This window comes from Podarcis pityusensis, assembly GCF_964106645.2.
Source record: "Podarcis pityusensis genome assembly, chromosome: 4".
Lineage (NCBI taxonomy): Eukaryota > Metazoa > Chordata > Lepidosauria > Squamata > Lacertidae > Podarcis > Podarcis pityusensis.
The window spans coordinates 98,868,252-98,888,175 of record NC_138027.1 but is presented as its reverse complement, the minus strand read 5'-3'; positions in this window follow the sequence as shown (position 1 = coordinate 98,888,175).

Here is a 19,924-nt window from a genome sequence, read left to right as displayed (position 1 = left end):
TTATGCAAATTATGGCACAATGATTAAAACCTAGTGCTTCCGGTTGTAGACATGTTTAACACATTTAGGTCTGTAACAGAGTTAATAGAATTTCAAACTATAAGTGAAAATGAAGTGGTTGATCTTCAGGTTGTTGGTTTTGCTAAACAAACTCTCTCTCTCTCTCTCTCTCTCTCTCTCTCTCTCTCTGTGTGTGTGTGTGTGTGTGTGTGTGTTTAGACTTTACCATTTCAAAGATCCAGATGTATGACTGCAGTCTTGGACGCTCCCCTTCCTGAAAAACTCCACTGAATGGTTATTTTGTATCAGGCCTAGGGCTACCTGACTTGTAAGATTTCTGTGATTAGGCAAAACCCACTGTAATATCTGGATATCCTATTACAACAAAAGAGGAACCTGCTGGATCACGCCATATATTTATCAGACTTTGCTTGTACAGCATCCTCTATCCCACACTGGCCAAGCAGCTGCCTATGGGAAGATCACAGCCAGGTAAAGAGTACAGTAGCCCTCTCTCATAGTTGTTCCTCCGTGACTGGTATTCAAAGGCATGCACCCTCTGATTCTGGAAGTAGTGCATAGCTATCATGACTAGTAGGCACTGGCAGTCTGTCTTCACAGCTTCCACCTGCTGCAGAAAGCAGCGCAGTACCAGAACTCCTATCATAGGAGTTTTCAGCACATGTAGGTTGGCTCTTAGATATAGGGATAATTAATGCAAACATCAGTGATGGGTATAGGGACCTGTAGGTATGGGCAGGGTGTTCAATTCAGTCCACATTTAAGGCTAAATTTATTATATTTGCACTTTGCAGAACAATATAGGAACCAAGCCATAGCCGTCTTTCAAAATTCACATATATCCAGCTTTTTCAGTGTGGTTCTCCAACTGACCATTATTTACAAAAATGCATATATGTAAATTTACAGGGCCGACGCTGGCCAGAACCCCTAAAGAAGTCCCGACAAAGCTGCCGCCGAGCCAGCTTCCTTTTTAGACACACACTCTGTGCAATGCAAAAACACACTCCGTGCAGTGCACACACCCTCCACGCAATGCAACTACACTCCGTGCAATGCAACTACACACTCCATGCAACACAACTACACACTCCGTTCAATGCAACTACACACTCCGTGCAATGCACACACAAACCCTCCGTGCAATGCAACTACACACTCCGTTCAATGCAACTACATACTCCGTGCAATGCAAAAACACACTCCATGCAATGCAACTACACACTCCGTGCAATGCAACTACACACTGCATGCACTGCACATACTGCATGCAATGCAACTACACCCTCCGTGCAATGCAACTACACCCTCCGTGCAATGCAACTACACCCTCCGTGCAATGCAAACACACACACACTCCGTGCAATGCAACCACACCTTCCGTACAATGCAACAACACTTTGTGCAATGCAACAGCACACTCCGTGCAATGCAACTGCAAATCTCTCACGCAATGCAATGCAAATGCAGCCCGTGCAGCGCCGTGCCCTGCAACGCACAGAGCAAACTGCAATGCGGGCACGCAAAGGTGCTTTCTCCCGCTTGCATATTGCAAACGTGGCGCCCGTTACATCCCTCGCAGTGAGGTAACCACCAAAAGGACCTAAGTGTCCAGGTAGAGCAATGGGGGAGAATGCAGCTGTCCCATACAGGGACCAGTCCTGCAACCCAGGCATTACCGGCACTATGCGCTGACCAGCTGAACTATCCAGCATGATCCCTAAAGACCCAGGACAGTCTCACCCTGACCCCTGTAGAGGTCCAAGGTGATGTCTGAATCATCATCCCTCCTCCTCTTTGCCCTCCTCCTGGATCGCAGCCTCCAAAGATGCTTCCTTCTGGAAGAAGGCACCTGGGGCGTCCGCAAGTCATCCTCTGCAGGAGAGGCAAGCTCTTGAGACATCTGCAAAAGCCCTGTCATAGTCTGCAAACAACTAAACAATGTAAGGAACCGGTGAAACCAATGCTTCATGGACCACATGGGGACACTATTCAGGCTGGAAATGCTTCCAGGCCATCGAATTCTAGGGCAAAGCCCTAGGATCGCCTGCTAGGCCAGGCATAAATGTTTCCAGTGAAATAGCAGAGTTGAGGTAGCCCACAGCTTGTCCAGGTACCCCTGCTTGCCCTTTTAGAGGGAAGCACCCCTTCAAGAAACCCAAAGTTCTTTCATCACAAATGGGCCGAACTACCCAGCAACAGAATAGTCCAAAAGGAGCGGTTTGTTTTGTTTTGTTATAACAATGGCTAAGAGGGGGATATGAACCCTGTCTCCCAGGTCCTAGTCCTACACTTTAGCCACTAAGCCACAATGGCTCGTCTCTAAAATGGCAGTCACCACTATCAGGGCAAAACAAACTTAAAGAAAACAAACTTGTTCAGAAACAGCATAGTTCAAGAGCATACAAAGAGTGCTCATAGTCCTTGGAGGCACAGGGAGCCTCTGGAGCCCTCTGTCTGCCTCAGATATACATTAGCAGCAACTGGGCCTGCAAGCAGATACATTCCTATAGCGAGAATGAGTCACGTTTCAGAGACTTAACAATTAATTGCTACCTGTAGCAGATTTAGGCTTGGAAGTTTTGCGCAGGCAGAATAGGCCTCCCTGCTTCTGCTCTTGAGAATCTTAGTCTCATAGCAATATTAAAGGAACTCGAAATAGTGCTCCCGCCCAAGGCTAAATTAAAATTTGGCCAACAGCGCTGCACACACCCAAAATAAAGCCACCTTTGGGGATTCTATAAACGAAAGTGATTCCAGCTAAGCTGGGAACAGCCCTGACTAGCCCCACAATTTCAACAAGAGAAATGGGGGAAACCTTTTTGCGAAAGAAAGCCCCTAACGGGGGCTCTCTCCCTATTGGGAAAGGCAAGCCACAGATACAGGGAGAATCGTCCCACAGGGCAGGGTAAGGGGTGGGGTGGGAAATCGAACAGGAAAAGGGGGGAATTAAATTATTTAAGGGACTAGAGAGGATTAAAAGAAGGAGGAAATAAAGAAATGTAGCCAGACAATGAGAAGATTGTCCAAATGCTCCATGTGATCCGGTGCAAAACGGCCAAGAGGACGCCCAGCGTCGGGCGTCCTGTATTTAAAGACTCTGACCCCATCTCCAAATTGGCAACAATCAAAACTCCCCACCAACCCAATTTAACCACTTATGGCTTGGGTTCATCCCAAAACTGCCCAGCAACAGCAGGGTGGCTTGTATCCCCCAACCGCAACACATGCTCTCTGTTAGGGAGAACACGCTTTACAAAAATGCATATATTAGGTAAAAGTGTGCATAGAAATGAATATATTAGGGGAAATAGCATACAAGCATACATTATATTAGGAGAACTAGCTTGTTCAGTGGCACCTCGGGTTAAGAACTTAATTCATTCTGGAGGTCCGTTCTTAATCTGAAACTGTTCTTAACCGGAAGTAGCACTTTAGCTAATGGGGCCTCTTGCTGCCGTTGCAACGCCACTGCGCGATTTATGTTCTCATCCTGAAGCAAAGTTCTTAACCCAGGGGACTATTTCTGGGTTAGCGGAGTCTGTAACCTGAAGCGTCTGTAACATGAAGCATCTGTAACCCGAGGTACCACTGTAAAAATGTGCACATTAGTCATAACTGCTTACAAAAATATGTTTATTAGGAAGAAGTCACACTAAAATGCTGAATAATTTTCATAAGGATTTTTCAAAACAAAATTTACAACTTTTGTGGGGAATGGAATTTAAAGCTGTCTCAGAGACAGAAAGCGACAGCCTGTTTTGAGGCCTTGCTGTGACAGAGTGACTGCAGGGGTTAAAAGTTTTTGGGCAAACATCTTTTCATACGGCCAAAAAAATTATTACCTCTTCAACTATATTTCCTTCAGGCTAATATCTTACACTCACTATCTTTGCATTTTCATGTCGGGGCACTATCCCACACAGTAATTTTTTTGTCACATTAAAATGATACATATTTTTATACATAAAAACTTCCCTGATTAAAAATTAAGTCCCTTTCAATTACAGTCATAGATTGTAGCCGTAAAATGTAACATGAAGGAGAAATGCAATTAAAATGGTAGTGAACATTTATGTAAATCAAAATTTAGCAGTGGGGCAAATATAATGGGGTGTGTGTATCAAACTATGCCCAAATCAGATCACCCCACCCTCAAGTTCTCTCAAAAGAAACATATTTAGAGAGAATGCAGATAGGAAAGATATTTCCTTCTGCACTCTTCTTTCTCTCAAGCCATACCTACTGGGATCATTTTTAAAATACTATGGCCAGCCTGAGCTCCCAGTCCATTAATCTTCTTTTGGACCACTTGTGTCTTTGAGAATTAGAGTCTGATGGCCTTTGCTCTGAGAGAACCTTACAGGGAAAGTCACTCAACCATCAAATCAATTATCCCTAGTGCTGTAGACATATCATCTATATTTAAACTCTCTCGAGGAATTAACTAGACCAGTATACTTGAGATGCTGCTGCCCTCCTTTTGTAATACTTTGGCACTGCGGTTTCCCCTACCCCAAGCACATAGTCAGAGAAATCCCCAAATGGGGACCAATTCCCCAATACTGAGTGTTGCAATAACCCACACGTTCCCTATATAGCAGGGGTCAGCAACCTAAAGCCCATGGGCCAGAAGCGGCCTGTGGAGGTTGTTTGACGGGCCCACGAGCTGCCCCCGAACCGAGCTAACCCTAACCCTAAACCGGCGCAGCATGGCACAGGGACTCGCTTTCGCGGTGCCAGAAATCACATCTGCACAGACGCCGAAAATCATGCACGTGATCAGGCCCATAGAGGGATCTCTGCTAGGCCAACCTGGCCCAGGCAAGATAAACCTTGATGACCCCTGCTATATAGGGTGCAAAAATTTGATCGTAAAAGTGCTATGCATTCAAAAGAGGCCCAAACTAAGACCAGGCCTCTACAACGCATTACACTTGCAGTAAAATAAAGCCCATGGTGGCAGGTCACCCCTTTTATTGTATTTTTGCTTATGCAAGGCATCCAATGTTCACCAACACCTCCTCCACACACATACTCACCATGAGCTTCCCGTAGCCCTGCAAGGCTGCTTTTGTGGTTTGGGAGCCTCTCCAGAACAGCGTTGAATATGGCAGAATGGGCTGTGGAGCAAAGCCATTGGGGCCAGCCCAAGAAATGTCATCCTGCAGAACATTTTGCCCACTGCTAGATGATTCTGAATGGCTGAAAACCTTTGAATCATTAGGAAAAAGAAGCAGCTTTAGTTTAAAATATTAAACATTAATAAACTTCCTAATGCAGGGCTGCCTTCAGATGTCGTCTATATGTTGTCTAGTCATTTAGCTCTGGAGCTTGGAGGTTGCATAACTCCATAAGGTAAAGAGACCCCTGACCGTTAGGTCCAGTCACAGATGACTCTGGGGTTGCGGTGCTCATTTCGCTTTACAGGCCAAGGGAGCCAGCGTATAGCTTCCGGGTCATGTGGCCAGCATGACTAAGCCACTTCTGGCGAACCACAGCAGCGCATGGAAATGCTGTTTAGTTTCCCACCGGAGCGGTACCTATTTATCTACTTGCACTTTGACGTACTTTCGAACTGTTAGGCTGGCAGGAGCAGGGACCGAGGAACGGGAGCTCACCCTGTTGCGGGGATTTGAACCACTGACCTTCTGATCGGCAAGCCCTGGGCTCTGTGGTTTAGACCACAGCACCACCCGCGTCCCTCGCATATCTCCATACCCTCCAATATTTCTTCAGTGAAAAAAGGGATGTCCTAAGGAAAAGCGGGATATTTCAAGATCAAATCAGAAACCAGGGGGACTTCTGTAAATCCAGGACTTTCCAGGGAAAATAAGGACACTTGGAGGGTCTGCTTTCTCCCACTTATGGAGTATCTGTCACTTCTTCTTATGGAAAAGCAAAGTGCTGTACTTAAGGACACATTCTAATGAGGGGAATACATATCAATCTCCAGAGCCAGTGTGGTGTAGTGGTTAAGAGCGGTAGACTCGTAATCTGGTGAACCGGGTGCGCGTCTCCGCTCCTCCACCTGCAGCTGCTGGGTGACCACATTTCTTTGAAGTCTCTCAGCCTCACTCACCTCACAGAGTGTTTGTTGTGGGGAAGAAGGGAAAGGAGAATGTTAGCCACTTTGAGACTCCTTCGGGTAGTGATAAAGCGGGATATCAAATCCAAACTCTTCTTCCTTGCCATGGTGTGGCTCTGTCCTTGCTGAGAAGGACCCTGCAATGCATTGAAACCATGCTTCTTTGGGTCTTTGATATAATGGGCATTTTGCTAGTAAAAAACTAAACTTCGATATATGTGTTTTATCAATATGTTCCATGTATACAAAGTTTGTAGCCTAATAAGAACATTAAGGAAATTCAGTTTGGATTCATCTGCTTTATAATTTTAGGCGGTACATCTTGTCATTTCTCATTGTGTGCCTGCAGCCTTAAATTTTACACTGTTAGCAGTCAACAAAAACAATATTAAATTATAATATAATTATGCTTTGCACAAAGTTAACATTATGCTTCAAACAATGGCTGTTTGCTATTTTCTCACAGATCATTAAAAATGCAAAACTTGGGTCAATTGTGTGAATAACTGACACTTTTGTTCAAAAATAAAATTTAGCAAGCATAATAAAGAAGAAGCAAAATTATAATTGAATAAAAGGCTCCCAAATTAACTTGCAAAGTCTGCCACTTGGCTCCTGTTTACACATGATAAAAATAATCTATGCAAATGAGATGTAGCTGAAACTAAATGGAATTTAGCAGAGTAAATGGTGCCAACTAAATTTTATTGTACAAATAAATTTATACAATATTTAATTTTATTGTATAAATAATTTTTCATACAGATGGCGTAAGACATTGAAGAAAGTTTCTTTGGAAGGGGCTTGTTTGTTTGTTTGTCCTAAATAAGACGCTGTAACATTGAGAGAACATTTGAGAGATGATCTGCTTCAAATATCTGTTTGCAGTTTTAGCTTGCTTTTAAGCTTTGCCTTCTCTCTTTTTGGAAGAGAAGAAATAATTTGCTCACTGTTTTAATTTAAGCTGATTAGATTTTGTTCCCACCTGCTGTTTATGTGTGAGAACGGAGGATAAGAAAGCCTGTGAAACTTGACTAAATTGTACCTTGTGAGAAAGCTGGATTTTTGAAAAAGTTGGAGAAAAGGGGAAAAGGAAATGTTAGAGTTGGTGGATATAAGATATTTATTAGTAGTAGTTTGCCCTCCATCATCTCCTCAATCCTTCCATTATTTAGAGACCTTGAGCTGCTTGATAGTTTTGTGGATCCCAAGGGAGAGGGTGGAGGACTATAAATATATGAACTGTCAGGAAATGGCTAACATGCAAAGAAATAAAAAATAGTATCGGTACAAACCCTGGTTGACCGGCTAAAATACTTACAAAAAAATCAATATTTCAACATTAGAATGTTTCTCAGTGAGTAACATCCAATGTTAACTACGTCCCAGAATTTTGGTTTCCCCTCTGCAGCTCACCCCCCCTAAATCTGCTCCAGAAGGCAAGCACTAAGATCTAATGTATGTTCAATCATCTCCATATGTGAACAGGGCTGTCTTAAGCATATGCGGCGCTGGGGTGCAAAGACCTGCCCGGCACCCCTTCCCTGGTTGCCCAGTCCCAGGCGCACAGGAGGACGGAGCCGGCTGGCCGCCTCAATGTCTCGCTGGCTCGGTCACCCCCGAACTCGCAGCGCAGAGCCACCTGCAGCAGAAGAGCCTGCCACAGTGCTCCGACTGATGGGCGGGCCCCAGACTCTCAGCCTGGTGCCCCTGAGAGCCCGGTGCCCAGGTGTCCCGCACACCTAGCACATATGGATAAGATGGCCCTGTTTGTAAATTAATCATAAAGAAAGTAGGACCCCACTTACTGGTCCTTCCCCCAAGTTCAGTGTGTACCCCCCTTGTTGCATTCAGAGGGGCTGGAGGAAGCTTCTTTGTGTGTCCAGCTGCAAACTCTTTTCACGCAAAAAGAGTACTTGGCAACTTTTTGCCCATCACAAATAATACTGGCCTGCATTACAGAGCAGTTGAAAGAATAAGTGAGATTGCATATCCCAAGAGCTTTAAACACTGGAACGCTATAAAAATACTAATTTAGGTTGCATTTGAAACCCCCTTTGCCCTGGGATGGTGGTGGGTCATGTGGGGGGTGTCACTCCATCCAGCCCTATTAGCTTCCACCCAAAGGGTTATAGCAGTGTCACTCTGCCTATTCCACCTCCTAGAGTGGCGAGTAACCCCCAGAAAACTCCAAGAATAGGGAGATCTGGGGCAGGGTGGTTGAACCCAGCCTAGAATCCACTAAATCAGTGTTTCCCAAACTTGGGTCTCTAGCTATTGTTGGTCTACAACTCCCATGAGCCATAGTGAGCTGTTTTTGCCCCTTTTCATGCCACTTCCAGGTTTGTGGTATTGCATGCATGCGCGGTTGCATGTGCCTTGAATTTGCATAACTGGGGACTTTCCTGTATGCCATTTGTATTCATCGATTTTTCTGTTTATGACACATCTCTTCACCCAGGCTTTTGGGTTCTTGAGCTAGAATGCTGAAACTGTCTTCTGAAAGGTATTAACTTTTTGCTGCTTTGACGTTATGAATAATTTTGGTGTTTTTAATGGATTACCATATTTTTTACACGATTGTCATTGTATCACCTGTATTTCACCTGTAAACCGCTCTGTGATCCAGCATGAAGAGCAGTATAATCATTACATAAATAAATAACCATCTGGGGTGGTTATGTTTAAAGTATTAAGAAAGGAGTATTTATACAGATGAAGGCAGTAGCAATGGCTACAGAGTTGAACTCTGAACTTTCTGTAAATCATCACAAGGCAGTAGCAATAATCCAAGGCTCCCATGGAAGCCTCAGAACAAACGAGCTCAGCTTCTAACACAATTATGCAATTAGAGTCAAATTCTGCTCCCACTGAATTCTAGAGGTCTTGTGCCTGGGATGTAGGAGTAAAACCACTCCATCTTTAAAAAGCAATTATTCCCACGGCTTGGCTGGAATCCAGACCTGGTGTCTCTCTCTTTCTTCCTCTCTCTCTCTTTCGAGATCTATGGAATTATTTTCAGCTAGGCATTGTGTGGGTATTAAAATAAACAGATAGAGAAAAAACAATAAACAATCCCCTGAACAATAAGAGCCACAAAGTACTTAAGTTCTGTTAATGCGCTCAGGACCAAATCCCTGTGATTTGCAAGGCTAAATTAGTCCAATTAGATTTCTTACAGAAAAGTCAGCGAGACACCAGATTATGAGACAATGATAAATATAATAGATAAGTTGCTTCAGATCTTTAGGGCCCTGATTCTGGAAATCTTTGTGTATTGTATTTCACAAATCCGTATCATGTTTGTTTGTGCGACTTTTCTTGTTGGACTGAGCTAGAATTGCCAGATGGCTTGTATCCTGATGTTCTATCAGCATGCTTAATATAATTTGTAAACTGAGAAATCCTTGAGCACAAGCCTGTTTGGAAACCAAGCTCTCTGATTTGGGAGCATAGCCTCCCAGTTCTAAAATTGGCTGCCTTTAACAACTTAGAAATATTATTCTCACAGTGCATTAAATGAGTTCCATGCTCAGACTGACACAGGGTTCTCAAGCACATCTTGGTAGGGCTGCCATACATCTGGACATTACTGGGATTTCTAAGGTAAGTCAATCGAAAAATCATGAGTTTGGGGTGTGTTTTTGTAAAAATAAAAGGCTCAGCAACATTGAGGTATGTCTAAAAAGAGCTCAACAACTTTTGGGGTGTTCTGGTTTTTACTTTTTGAAATATGGCAACCCTACATCTTGGGGACTCAACACCTGCAAACTTCCAAAGGTTTATACATATTGTGAGATTTCTACACTGATAATCGACCTATAACTATTAACGAAATAAAACTAACTTTGTCAAATCTTAACACAAACTGAAATAATTTCAATCAGATTCATTGTTTTATTATCAAAGAACATGTAAAAACACAATCTCTAAGACAATTTGAAAATTTATTAAGCACAATGGGTAGAGGAGGAAAAGGATTAACTTCCAAATTGCACTCCATATTGCTTAATATAGCTTATTGATCCATGGAACCCCTTAAACAGATATAGGGAACTAGATATAGGCCCACAGATTCCTTCCAAGGATTGAAATAAGTGTTGGAATTGCGACCCTTAAAATTTGTTTCCAGTTTTATTAGGGAAAACTCTTTAAAATTATTAAACAGATGGTATCATACTCATCTGCAAATGTTGAAATGTTTTCTTCTATGTCACCCAATTTTTGGAAGGGTTGTACTAAACTTGGTACATAACATTTAGGTAGGAACGTCAGTTGGTGCAAGATTTTTGGGATTTAATTTTGACAGAAATGATGAAGAAACTATTGTTTGTTGTCCAAAATTAACATTATTTGATATTTTTGATGACACCAATGTAAATATATTGTCAAAAGAATCAGTTTTATATATGATCTTGACAGCACGAATAGTACTTACAATACAATGGAATACAGCCCAAAATCTTACACTGAACACTGGGTACCTCTAATTCTGGAATATAGCTGTAATGGAGAAAATTACACATAATTTGAGATTTCAGCAAGGAACCTCCAGACACTTTTTATATGATTTGGCATTCCTTTAAGACATATGCAGCAGAACCATCATTTTCAAGGCAACTGTCTTTGTAAGCCTGGGAAATCTGAAACTATACTAGAGGATCTGATACTATACTAGAGGAGATTGATAGTCTTTACTTAGACTTTGTTATTTTAACTCATGTGCAACTACTCATTCTACGTGCCTATTTTATAGTTTTGTTTTTCATCTTTTAATTTTTGCCTGTTGTTATCATTGTTCCCTCTGCTTTATATACATTATAAAATGAAATAATAATAATAATAAAAACTTTACCAAACTCAAACTTCAGTGAAGCCCAGGAGGTGGTTCTTCTAATGCTCAAAATGTATTTTGGGTCAGATCTTTTACGCTGTATCTTCTCCTGTACCTTTTACATAACATTACCAATGTTCAAAACCTATAAAAGCACTGCAGTTATGCCTCAAGGAACTGCTTGATATGCAGACATTATTAGGTGCCAATATGTATCTCAGTGGCTTAAACCAATTACCCCTTTCATTTCAATTCTGCATCTCATGTGGGCATAGGAGGCTGATTGATAAGAGAACACACTGTTTGCCCATCATTAATATCTAGCAACAACTTGCCAGTCTCAGGCAGAGGGTCTTTTACGTTTCCCACTACCTGGTCTTTTAAAAAGGGATGCATCCTTTACCGTGTGACTTTTTGTTAGGATTGCTGTTTGAAAAAGAGCAGGACTCCTTCCCCTTTAATATTTGTGTAGAAGCAGGAATTGTCACAGAGCCATTTCCCCATATAGTACAATTCTGTGGGGTTGCAGATTGTGTGCATAGCGCAAGTAATTTGGTGGGTCTGGTCACGTGGCTCTTCCCCACCTAGTCAAGACCTGGTTGGGGGAAAGGATTCTGGCTGTATGAGAAAGTCACTTCATGTGGATGAACAATTCACGTGCAAATTGGGAGCTGGCCCCCATACCATTGCAGCTCTGTGGTTTAAAAGAGGAGAACCGCAATGCAGGGAGATCAAGATCTCAGGTTTGGCATGATTAAACTTGTCAGCTAGACGACCATAAAGGGCTGTCACCATGACAGGTTGCGATTTTCAGTATAATGGTTTGGTTTAAGCAGATTAATATTTCTGAGAACTTCTGACATCACTAATTTGCTGTCCAACCAACAGAAAGATCTCAACATTGCGCTGAGTATTCTCCTTTACCTTTAAAGGGGTCCACACACAGTTCTTGATTTATTCTGTTACTAGGAGCAAAGCTCTGTCCTCCATATAGTATCTCTGGTATTTTGTCACTTATCACCCACAGCGAATTGCATGTATGTCCCAGGACACAGCAATCACCCCCACCCCACCGTTGCTGTGTGTTGCAAAGTAAGAAAGGTGGGGGTGTTTCAGGGAAGCTTGAATGAATAGGGACAACTAATTTACCATGTGATTAATGCGAGGAAGTTTTCCTGCTTGTTAAATACCGTATTTTTCGCTCTATAGGACGCACTTTTCCCCCTCCAAAAATGAAGGGGAAATGTTTGTGCGTCCTATGGAGCGAGTGCAGGCTCCTTGGCTTCAGCGAAAGCAACGTGAAGCCTCCAAAGCCCAGAGGGAGCACTCCCTCTGTGCTCCAGAGGCTACGTGTTGCTTTCGCTGAAGCCTGGAGAGCGAGAGGGGTCGGTGCGCACCGACCCCTCTCATTCTCCTGGCTTCAGGGATAGCCGCCTGAAACCTTTGGAGCGCAGCGGGACCTCGCGCTGTGCTCCAAAGGCTTCGGGGTTAGCTGCACAAAGCCTCCACAGGGCCGCGGGGTGAAGGCTGTCCCCGAAGCCAGAACAGAGAGATGGAGCACCGCAGCGTCTCGCTGTTCTAGCTTGGGGATGCCGGGGCTTTATGGGGAAACCCCGGGCTTCCCCCTTCAGCCCCGACACTGATTTGATTCAGAATATTTTTTACTTGTTTTCCTCCTCTAAAAACTAGGTGCGTCCTTTGCTCAGGTGCGTCCTATAGAGCGAAAAATACGGCATCTACTGAAGTGCAGCAATATAGATGGCGGGGGCTGGCTTTGTAGGATTCTTTGGTTGCCGTTGTTCCATTCCCAGTTACTGACTTGTTCTAGCACGGCGAGTGAAGATTTATTCCTCCGTTCTTTTCTTTTCTTTAATATTTATGTTTTATTTCATTTTTTACTCGTAAAGAGTAAGGCTTAAATCAGTCTAATTTTTTTAAAGTATCTCACCTGTAGCTCGAGCAATAATCCCAGCTCCATTTGTGACTCATTTGTGACTCCCATTTGTGCTTTTGTTGTGTCATTTGGTTTATCCCCAATAGCTTTAAGCTGTTGCTGAACTGGGAGAAGACCCCAAATTAGCTGCGCCTGGCTATGATTTATTTCTACCAATAAATAGTTTAAGTTTAGTTTAGACACAGTTTTCTCCACATACCTGCAACTTTCACAATTTTCTTCCCTAGCCTGAATAGAAACCTCCTTTGAGATTGGAGTGGTCAGGTATCAGGTCTTTTGTGGATAAGACATGCTCACACAGAGAGAGACGCAAGACTTACCTATCTTCCAACAGCTATATTATAGGTTAATGATACTATTTTAGGTATATTAATGCCTGAGTGGGGAGTCCCCACTATGCAACTGACACAGGGGTTGACAGTTTAAAGAACACCCCCCCACACACACACACCCCTTGTATTTGGGGCAAGTATTACAGATTTGTGCTGCTTGAATTTTCAAGTCTAGAAATACACATCTCATTTTTATTAAAAGGGGAATTATTTAATGTAGTAGGCTATTCAGTACAGTACTGTGAGACTGACCATTTTTATCTCTCGCTGAAGACTGGAGAATCTTTTGCTTAACTACATTCAGATAGCTCTTTTCCAGTCATCTTTACATCAATAAAATAAATAACCTCCTTTCACAGCAATTTTATACCACTGCAACACTTTGGGGGTGGCGCGCGTGGGGAGGGGGGCAATCCTCTACTTTAAATGGGTTTAAAAGCACATGTTACAGCCTGACCTTTGTAGTACTACAACTGTCTTGTTCTGTCTCATTTTTTAAGGGCCTTAGCTTTAGATTTTCCTAGCTGGATGGCTTCCTTTTACTTTCTCTCTCTTTGAAGCGCTGAGCTCCTTTGAATTAAGGAGGTTAGATTCCTTGAGACAAGATATGCTGTAATTAGGGAACACCAGCTTGTAAATGAGATATTAACACTTGTGGGATTTGAATTCTTGTAGCCTCTAATGTTTTAGCACACCATAGTGTGCTAAGTTCAAGTGCCCATCTGTAAGCAAATCTTAATATTTTTTCCTTATTAATGAGAATCATATCCTTTTTTTTTAATGAGGACAAGATATTATTTCAGATTTTTCTTCTTTAGTTTTCCAACCAAAGTGAAAATGTGTATATATTTATCTCTACATATTACCCTGTATGATAGGAAGCTCTTTTATCTGAAAGCAAGTCCCACAAAACCAGGAGTGGGGAACTGCCAGACTGCAGATCAGATGCAGCCCTTGGAGTCTCCCTATCTAACCCACGGCATCTCATCCTTATCATTTTCTCCATCAGCAAGGCACTAAAGCTTTGAAAAAGTCTCATGTTGAACACAGTAGGGTACTTTAAAGAAGACTAAATGCTAGATGGGGGGTATTTGGGGAAGGTATCACAGTTAGGGAGGAAAGATTAACCCCCTTTGGAGGCACACTGAGACCTCCCACTGGAAGAAGAAAAAAACTTCACTTGCTGCAGTTGGGCTTCTTTTCAAGCCTGAATCCATCTTAACTTCCCTGTCCCAATTCCCTCTCTCTCTCTTTCTAACTCTGACTTGGATACCACTCTGCGCACTGAGAAAGTGGCTCCCCTTTTCTTCGGTACACAGTGAGGAAATGCTGCAAACTCATGACCCAGAAAAAGTAGCTCACAGCATTTCATTTCTGGGAACTGGCAAATGGGATTCAGAGTTAGGGAAAGAGGGAAGAAAAAGGGGAGGAGAGAGACACACAGAGTTGGCTATTTGCCTTATTTGCCCTGGACCATTTTTTAAATTTGTTTTTTGTATGGTATTGCTATCCTTGAGTCTTCAAAATTGGTATGTTTTAAAAGCATTTGTTTTAACTGTTTTACAATAAATTATATAAATTATAGCACCGTTATCCACACAGGGGACTTGTCACTTTCCTTTTTAAAAAAAGCAGGGGTGAGGTTCTCTGCTGTATCTCTGCTTGTTTGGCGCTGGCTGTTCTTGTCACAACAGCATCGCTTTGTGGAAATACTTAGTTTGCATTAACTGCATGGACTTGGCCTATAGTTGGGAAATCATAAAGTTGACTATGCCCATCAAACTGAAAACGTTGTGACTGATTTTGATTCCGATGCAAATCATCTACCCCCAGGGCACACAAATGAGACAGAGAAGAGTGATGCATTTTAAACTTCTTTCTACAGTGGTACCTCAGGTTACAGATGCTTCAGGTTACAGACTCTGCTAACCCAGAAATAGTACCTTGAGTTAAAGACTTTGCTTCAGGATGAGAACAGAAATTGCGCGGCAGCGGGAGGCCCCATTAGCTAAAGTGGTGCTTCAGGTTAAGAACAGTTTCAGGTTAAGAACAGACCTCCAGAACGAATTAAGGTCTTAACCCGAGGTACCACTGTATTTTGTATATTTTGTAATAAAGTATGCAGTTGTATTAAAGCTGTTAATGACTCCTCTGCAAAATAAATACTGCTTTGCCCTTCTGCCCCCATTTTGATATTCTGCACCATTTAAATTTCTCTTGACCTTTGACTCAACCAGCCACAACACCACAGGTTCCTTTCTTAGCCTGCGGCGTACAGACATCTAAGCAAGCAACATTCACTGTTCTTTAGCTTGCCCAACTTACGCTTTTCTTCTTTGATAGAATTTCCTAAAGTACCAACCCCACTTTTCCCCCCTACCCCATCCCCTCACTCCACATAATCTTTTAACAGTTGTTTAGGGTTGCCATACGTCCTGAATTTCCCAGACATATCCAAGATTCAGCTGCCTGTAACAGTGGCCGGGCAGAAATTGCTTAAATGTCCAGGAAAATCTGGACATATGGCAACTCATATCGGAAGTGTAATTTCTGGCAAATTTTCTTAAATGTAGCTCAAAAACTACTTCTTATTCTTCTTCCTCCTCCTCTTCTTCTTTTCTTTTGAGCTTTTGTAAAGCTCAACAACTTTGGCAACAAAAAAAAAAAGGAAAGAAAAGCTCAACAACTTTTGCTTTATTATTATCATATCTGATTGGGTTTTTGCATTTCTCCTTGTTTTCTTCATTTTGTGTGGTTTTGTTTGCTTTCTGGGATTATCAAATCATTAAAATGAAGGAAGGCCACCAGAAGAGCAAAAACAGAAAAATCAGAAGAGACATGTCCAGATTTTCACTTTTTGAAATAATGCATTTGCCCGAATTTGGATTGCTTCAGTAAAAAATATGTTATTTTTTGAAACCATTGGTGGCTGGCTGCCTTTACAAGCAGGAGAAGGTGTGCATTGTTGTAAATGAAGCAAACACAAATGAAACAAATCTTTACATGAGAAATAAAACATTGGCAGGATTCATTTGATGTACCCCATCAGTGGAAGTCTTGAGCCAAGACTCCTGCTTGTGCAATAGGTCTCCCCTCCTCTCCTCCCTCTGTGCCCCCCGCAATTGGCTTGGGATAGGAGATTGGGGATTGGGAGAAACTTCAGAACAACTTGCAGGGGGAGGAGTGAGCGAGTAGTCCATCTGGCAAGTGGCAATGCTAGTGCAGATGGCATGTTCATCAAAGTGCAATGCTGATTTGCCCCCATTGTTCGTTTCCTCTGTTTTCTCTTTTTTGGCAAAGCGTGCTGCGGATTGCTGACAGTCCTATCTGGAGAGGAGAGCATCTACATTTTAAGAAAAGGTCTTCCGTAAGTTTGCTGTGCAATGCCAAAGAAGGGCACAAGATATCATCACCTAAATAAGGTAAGGTAAAGGACCCCTGGACAATTAAGTGCAGTCAAAGGCGACTCCGGGGTTGCGGTGCTCATCTTACTTTAAGGCCGAGGGAGCCAGTGTTTGTCCACAGACAGCTTTCCGTGTCATGTGGCCAGCAGGACTAAACCGCTTCTGGCGCAACGGAACACTGTGACAGAAACTAGAGTGCAAGGAAACGCCGTTTACCTTCCTGCCACAGCAGTACCTGTTTATCTACTTGCACTTTGACATGCTTTTGAACTGCTAGGTGGGCAGGAGCTGGGACAGAGCAACGGGAGCTCACTCCGTCACAGGGATTTGAACCGCTGACAAGCCCAAGAGGCTCAGTGGTTTAGACCACAGCGCCACCCGCGTCCCTACATATCACCTAAATATAAGAGGCAGAGCACACAGACAGTTCCAATACACTTGTCTGGATAGGATCGTTCAATGTTTTAAGCAGGCACAGTGAAGGCCCCTGCCTGCTGGCAATAGGGGGAGATGTTCCAAAGTGTAGGTACCATCACACTAGAAGGTCTATTTCTTACAAGTGCAGAATCAGTATGATGTAAGTGCCAGTTTTGCAGTCCAAAGTGGTCAAGCAGATGCATATGGGGTAAGGTGATCCTACAAGCAAACTGGTCCCAAGCCGTTAAGGGCTTTATATATCAGTAATAATACCCTGAACTTGGCCAGGCAACAGCTACGCCTGGTCTCTTGTCAGAAGCCATGCTACAGCATTCTGCCCTAACTGAAGTCTCTGGGTCAAGCACAAAGGAAGCCCCACAGGGAGTGGATTCCTTGAAGCCACCATTGCCTGGAGTACTATTGTCAGTCCGGGATCAGCTGAAACTATCATACCAGGTGCATGACATATAAATTGTGCACACACATTTGTCATTATGGGTAAAATATATTCGCAGAAAGGTATTTTGTTGCTTTCAGAGAAACTGCTATTGGTGATTTATCTCTTTGTCTTCAACAGTGCAATTTGAGCCCTCATTACACGAGGAAGTGCTTAAAGATGGGCAACCTTTCCCCCTATTTTTTTACAAGTCTTCTGTGGAGCAAGTTTTCAAAAATGATGGATGTTTCTTGCCCCCTGCTACCAATTTTCTCAAATGTAATGATGGATAGATTTGATAACCACACAGTAACCAGTTCCTGTTTTAGAAAAATAATGGTTTTACTCCAGAGGCATTAAGACAAATGGATTCTCAAGCAATCTAAATGCTGCATCTTGAAAAGTTGAATTCTGCTTTCTATATAAATTGTGTGAATTGACAAAATTGGCACAAATTCTCTGTTTTTCAAATTGAGGTTGTAATTTTTACTAACAGGTCATGAAAATGGGCAAGGTGCTATGCAACACACACCTCTAATGGCTGAAAAACCTTATTCATCCAATTTCTGGCTTTGGAGACTACAATAAGCCTTGCCCAAACACTTTTAAGCATATATCTCTGCAGTCACGAGGCCTAAAAAATAATAATTTTTTTTTAAGATGAATGCTGAGATTGTCAGGAATCTAAATTCTGCATAAGATGCCAATTCATGTGCTTTTTATGTGTGCCACAAATCTGCAGCACATTCACAGCCCCAATGTATTTTGTCTCTGTGCCTTTAGGACCTTACATTAAAATCTCACTGTTTATGATATCTAAGCCTCCAAATACCAGTTAAAATTCAATATCCTTCCTAAGTCTGCATCAATGCACATTGCTTCGAGGTACATAACAATTTAAAAGTCCGCCTTTAGACGTAATTGTATCAAAAAGCAAGCTCAGTGGTATCTTTGGGGCTCTAGGTAGATATGTGACAGTCAGCGGTTGTGCTAATCTGTATTGTTAATGTTGAAGACCAAGCATGACAGCAGAAGACAAGATAGGCTCTGCTGAATGACAGAGTAATCAGTCTGGAATAGAACTGGTTCATCCATAAAGGATCAGGCTGTGAGAAGCCCCTATCAGTATGTCCACATGTTTGCTTCTTTTTTGATTCCGATGGCTGCCAGATAATTTAAACAGTGCTCTTTCTTTGTTTGAGGCTATTTGGGATTCATGTTATTCTAATGCCTTTTAAAATAAGCTGATAAAAATCACCCCTGTTTACATTATGGATATTTTAGCATTAAGTGGCATAGTGAGTCCTGTGAAAACTGCAAGATAAATGTAATAAGGGACTCTAATGAACATCCCTCTTTTTCAAGACACTCTAGCATTCCGCACGTTGCGTTAAATATAGAAAACATAATACGGGAACCTGCTGTCATAAGAGACAGGAGAGAACTCACCATGCATCTTTAAATGTCAGAGTCTAAAATATTTTGAAAATAGTATTTCAATATATCTAGCCATCATCTGAACTTTCTGAACCTTTCATAATCATTAGAATCTGCTGATGTCAGAAACTGTAAATGTCTCCTGTCCACAGCTACTGCCTACATAATTCAGTGGTATGAAATATGTGATTCAACATGCAACTGGTCTTGCATGACTCCATTTCTAATAATATTTCAGTGGATAGGGAGGTGGCATGCTCAGATCCTAACAGTACTATTAATACATTCTTGTTACGTATATATATTCACTTTCTAGAAACAACAACTCTGAGGTGAAAGTATGCAAACACCACCCTGGAAATTGCACTCCCTAACTGATGGTGTTGCCAAGACTGCAAGTTTCACCCACCATTTTGAGTAGTGGGACCCTCTTAAAAGATGGTCCTGGTTGCGGGCAGGCCCTCAACCCAGTTCCCCCCACCCTGGCGTGGGTAGAGTAATACCCTTACACCAGGGTGGCACCGCAATCACCGGGCCTCTTGGCCAATCATTTTGAGTGGGGTGGTCGTGGGGGATATAAAAGCGGCAGCGTGACGTGTGCCAAGCACCTGCTTCGTGCTGCCGAACACCCGTCCACCCTCCCTTTAATTTAGGTGTCCTCTGGCCTTGCTTTGGATTTCGGTTGGTCGCCTGTCTTGGGACAGGGACTGGGTAGGATTTTTTTCCATTTGGCAGATTGGCACTGGCCATTTGGTTTTCGCCTACCTCTTAGCAATCATCACAACTTTTGTAAGGTTTGGCGGTTAGGCATTGGCTTATTGATGAATGGGAGAGGGGAGGTCCGCCGTTGCCTGCCCCTCCATTGTCCAAGGATATTCTGTTAAAGGAATCTGGGGTCTGGATCCTGTCCGAAGTCTGCTCGAGGGGCTAGGGCCATACCAGACCTCTGGGAACACTGTGGGAGCTGCAGGGGGCTTCTCCTGAAGCAGCTCCCTCTTCCA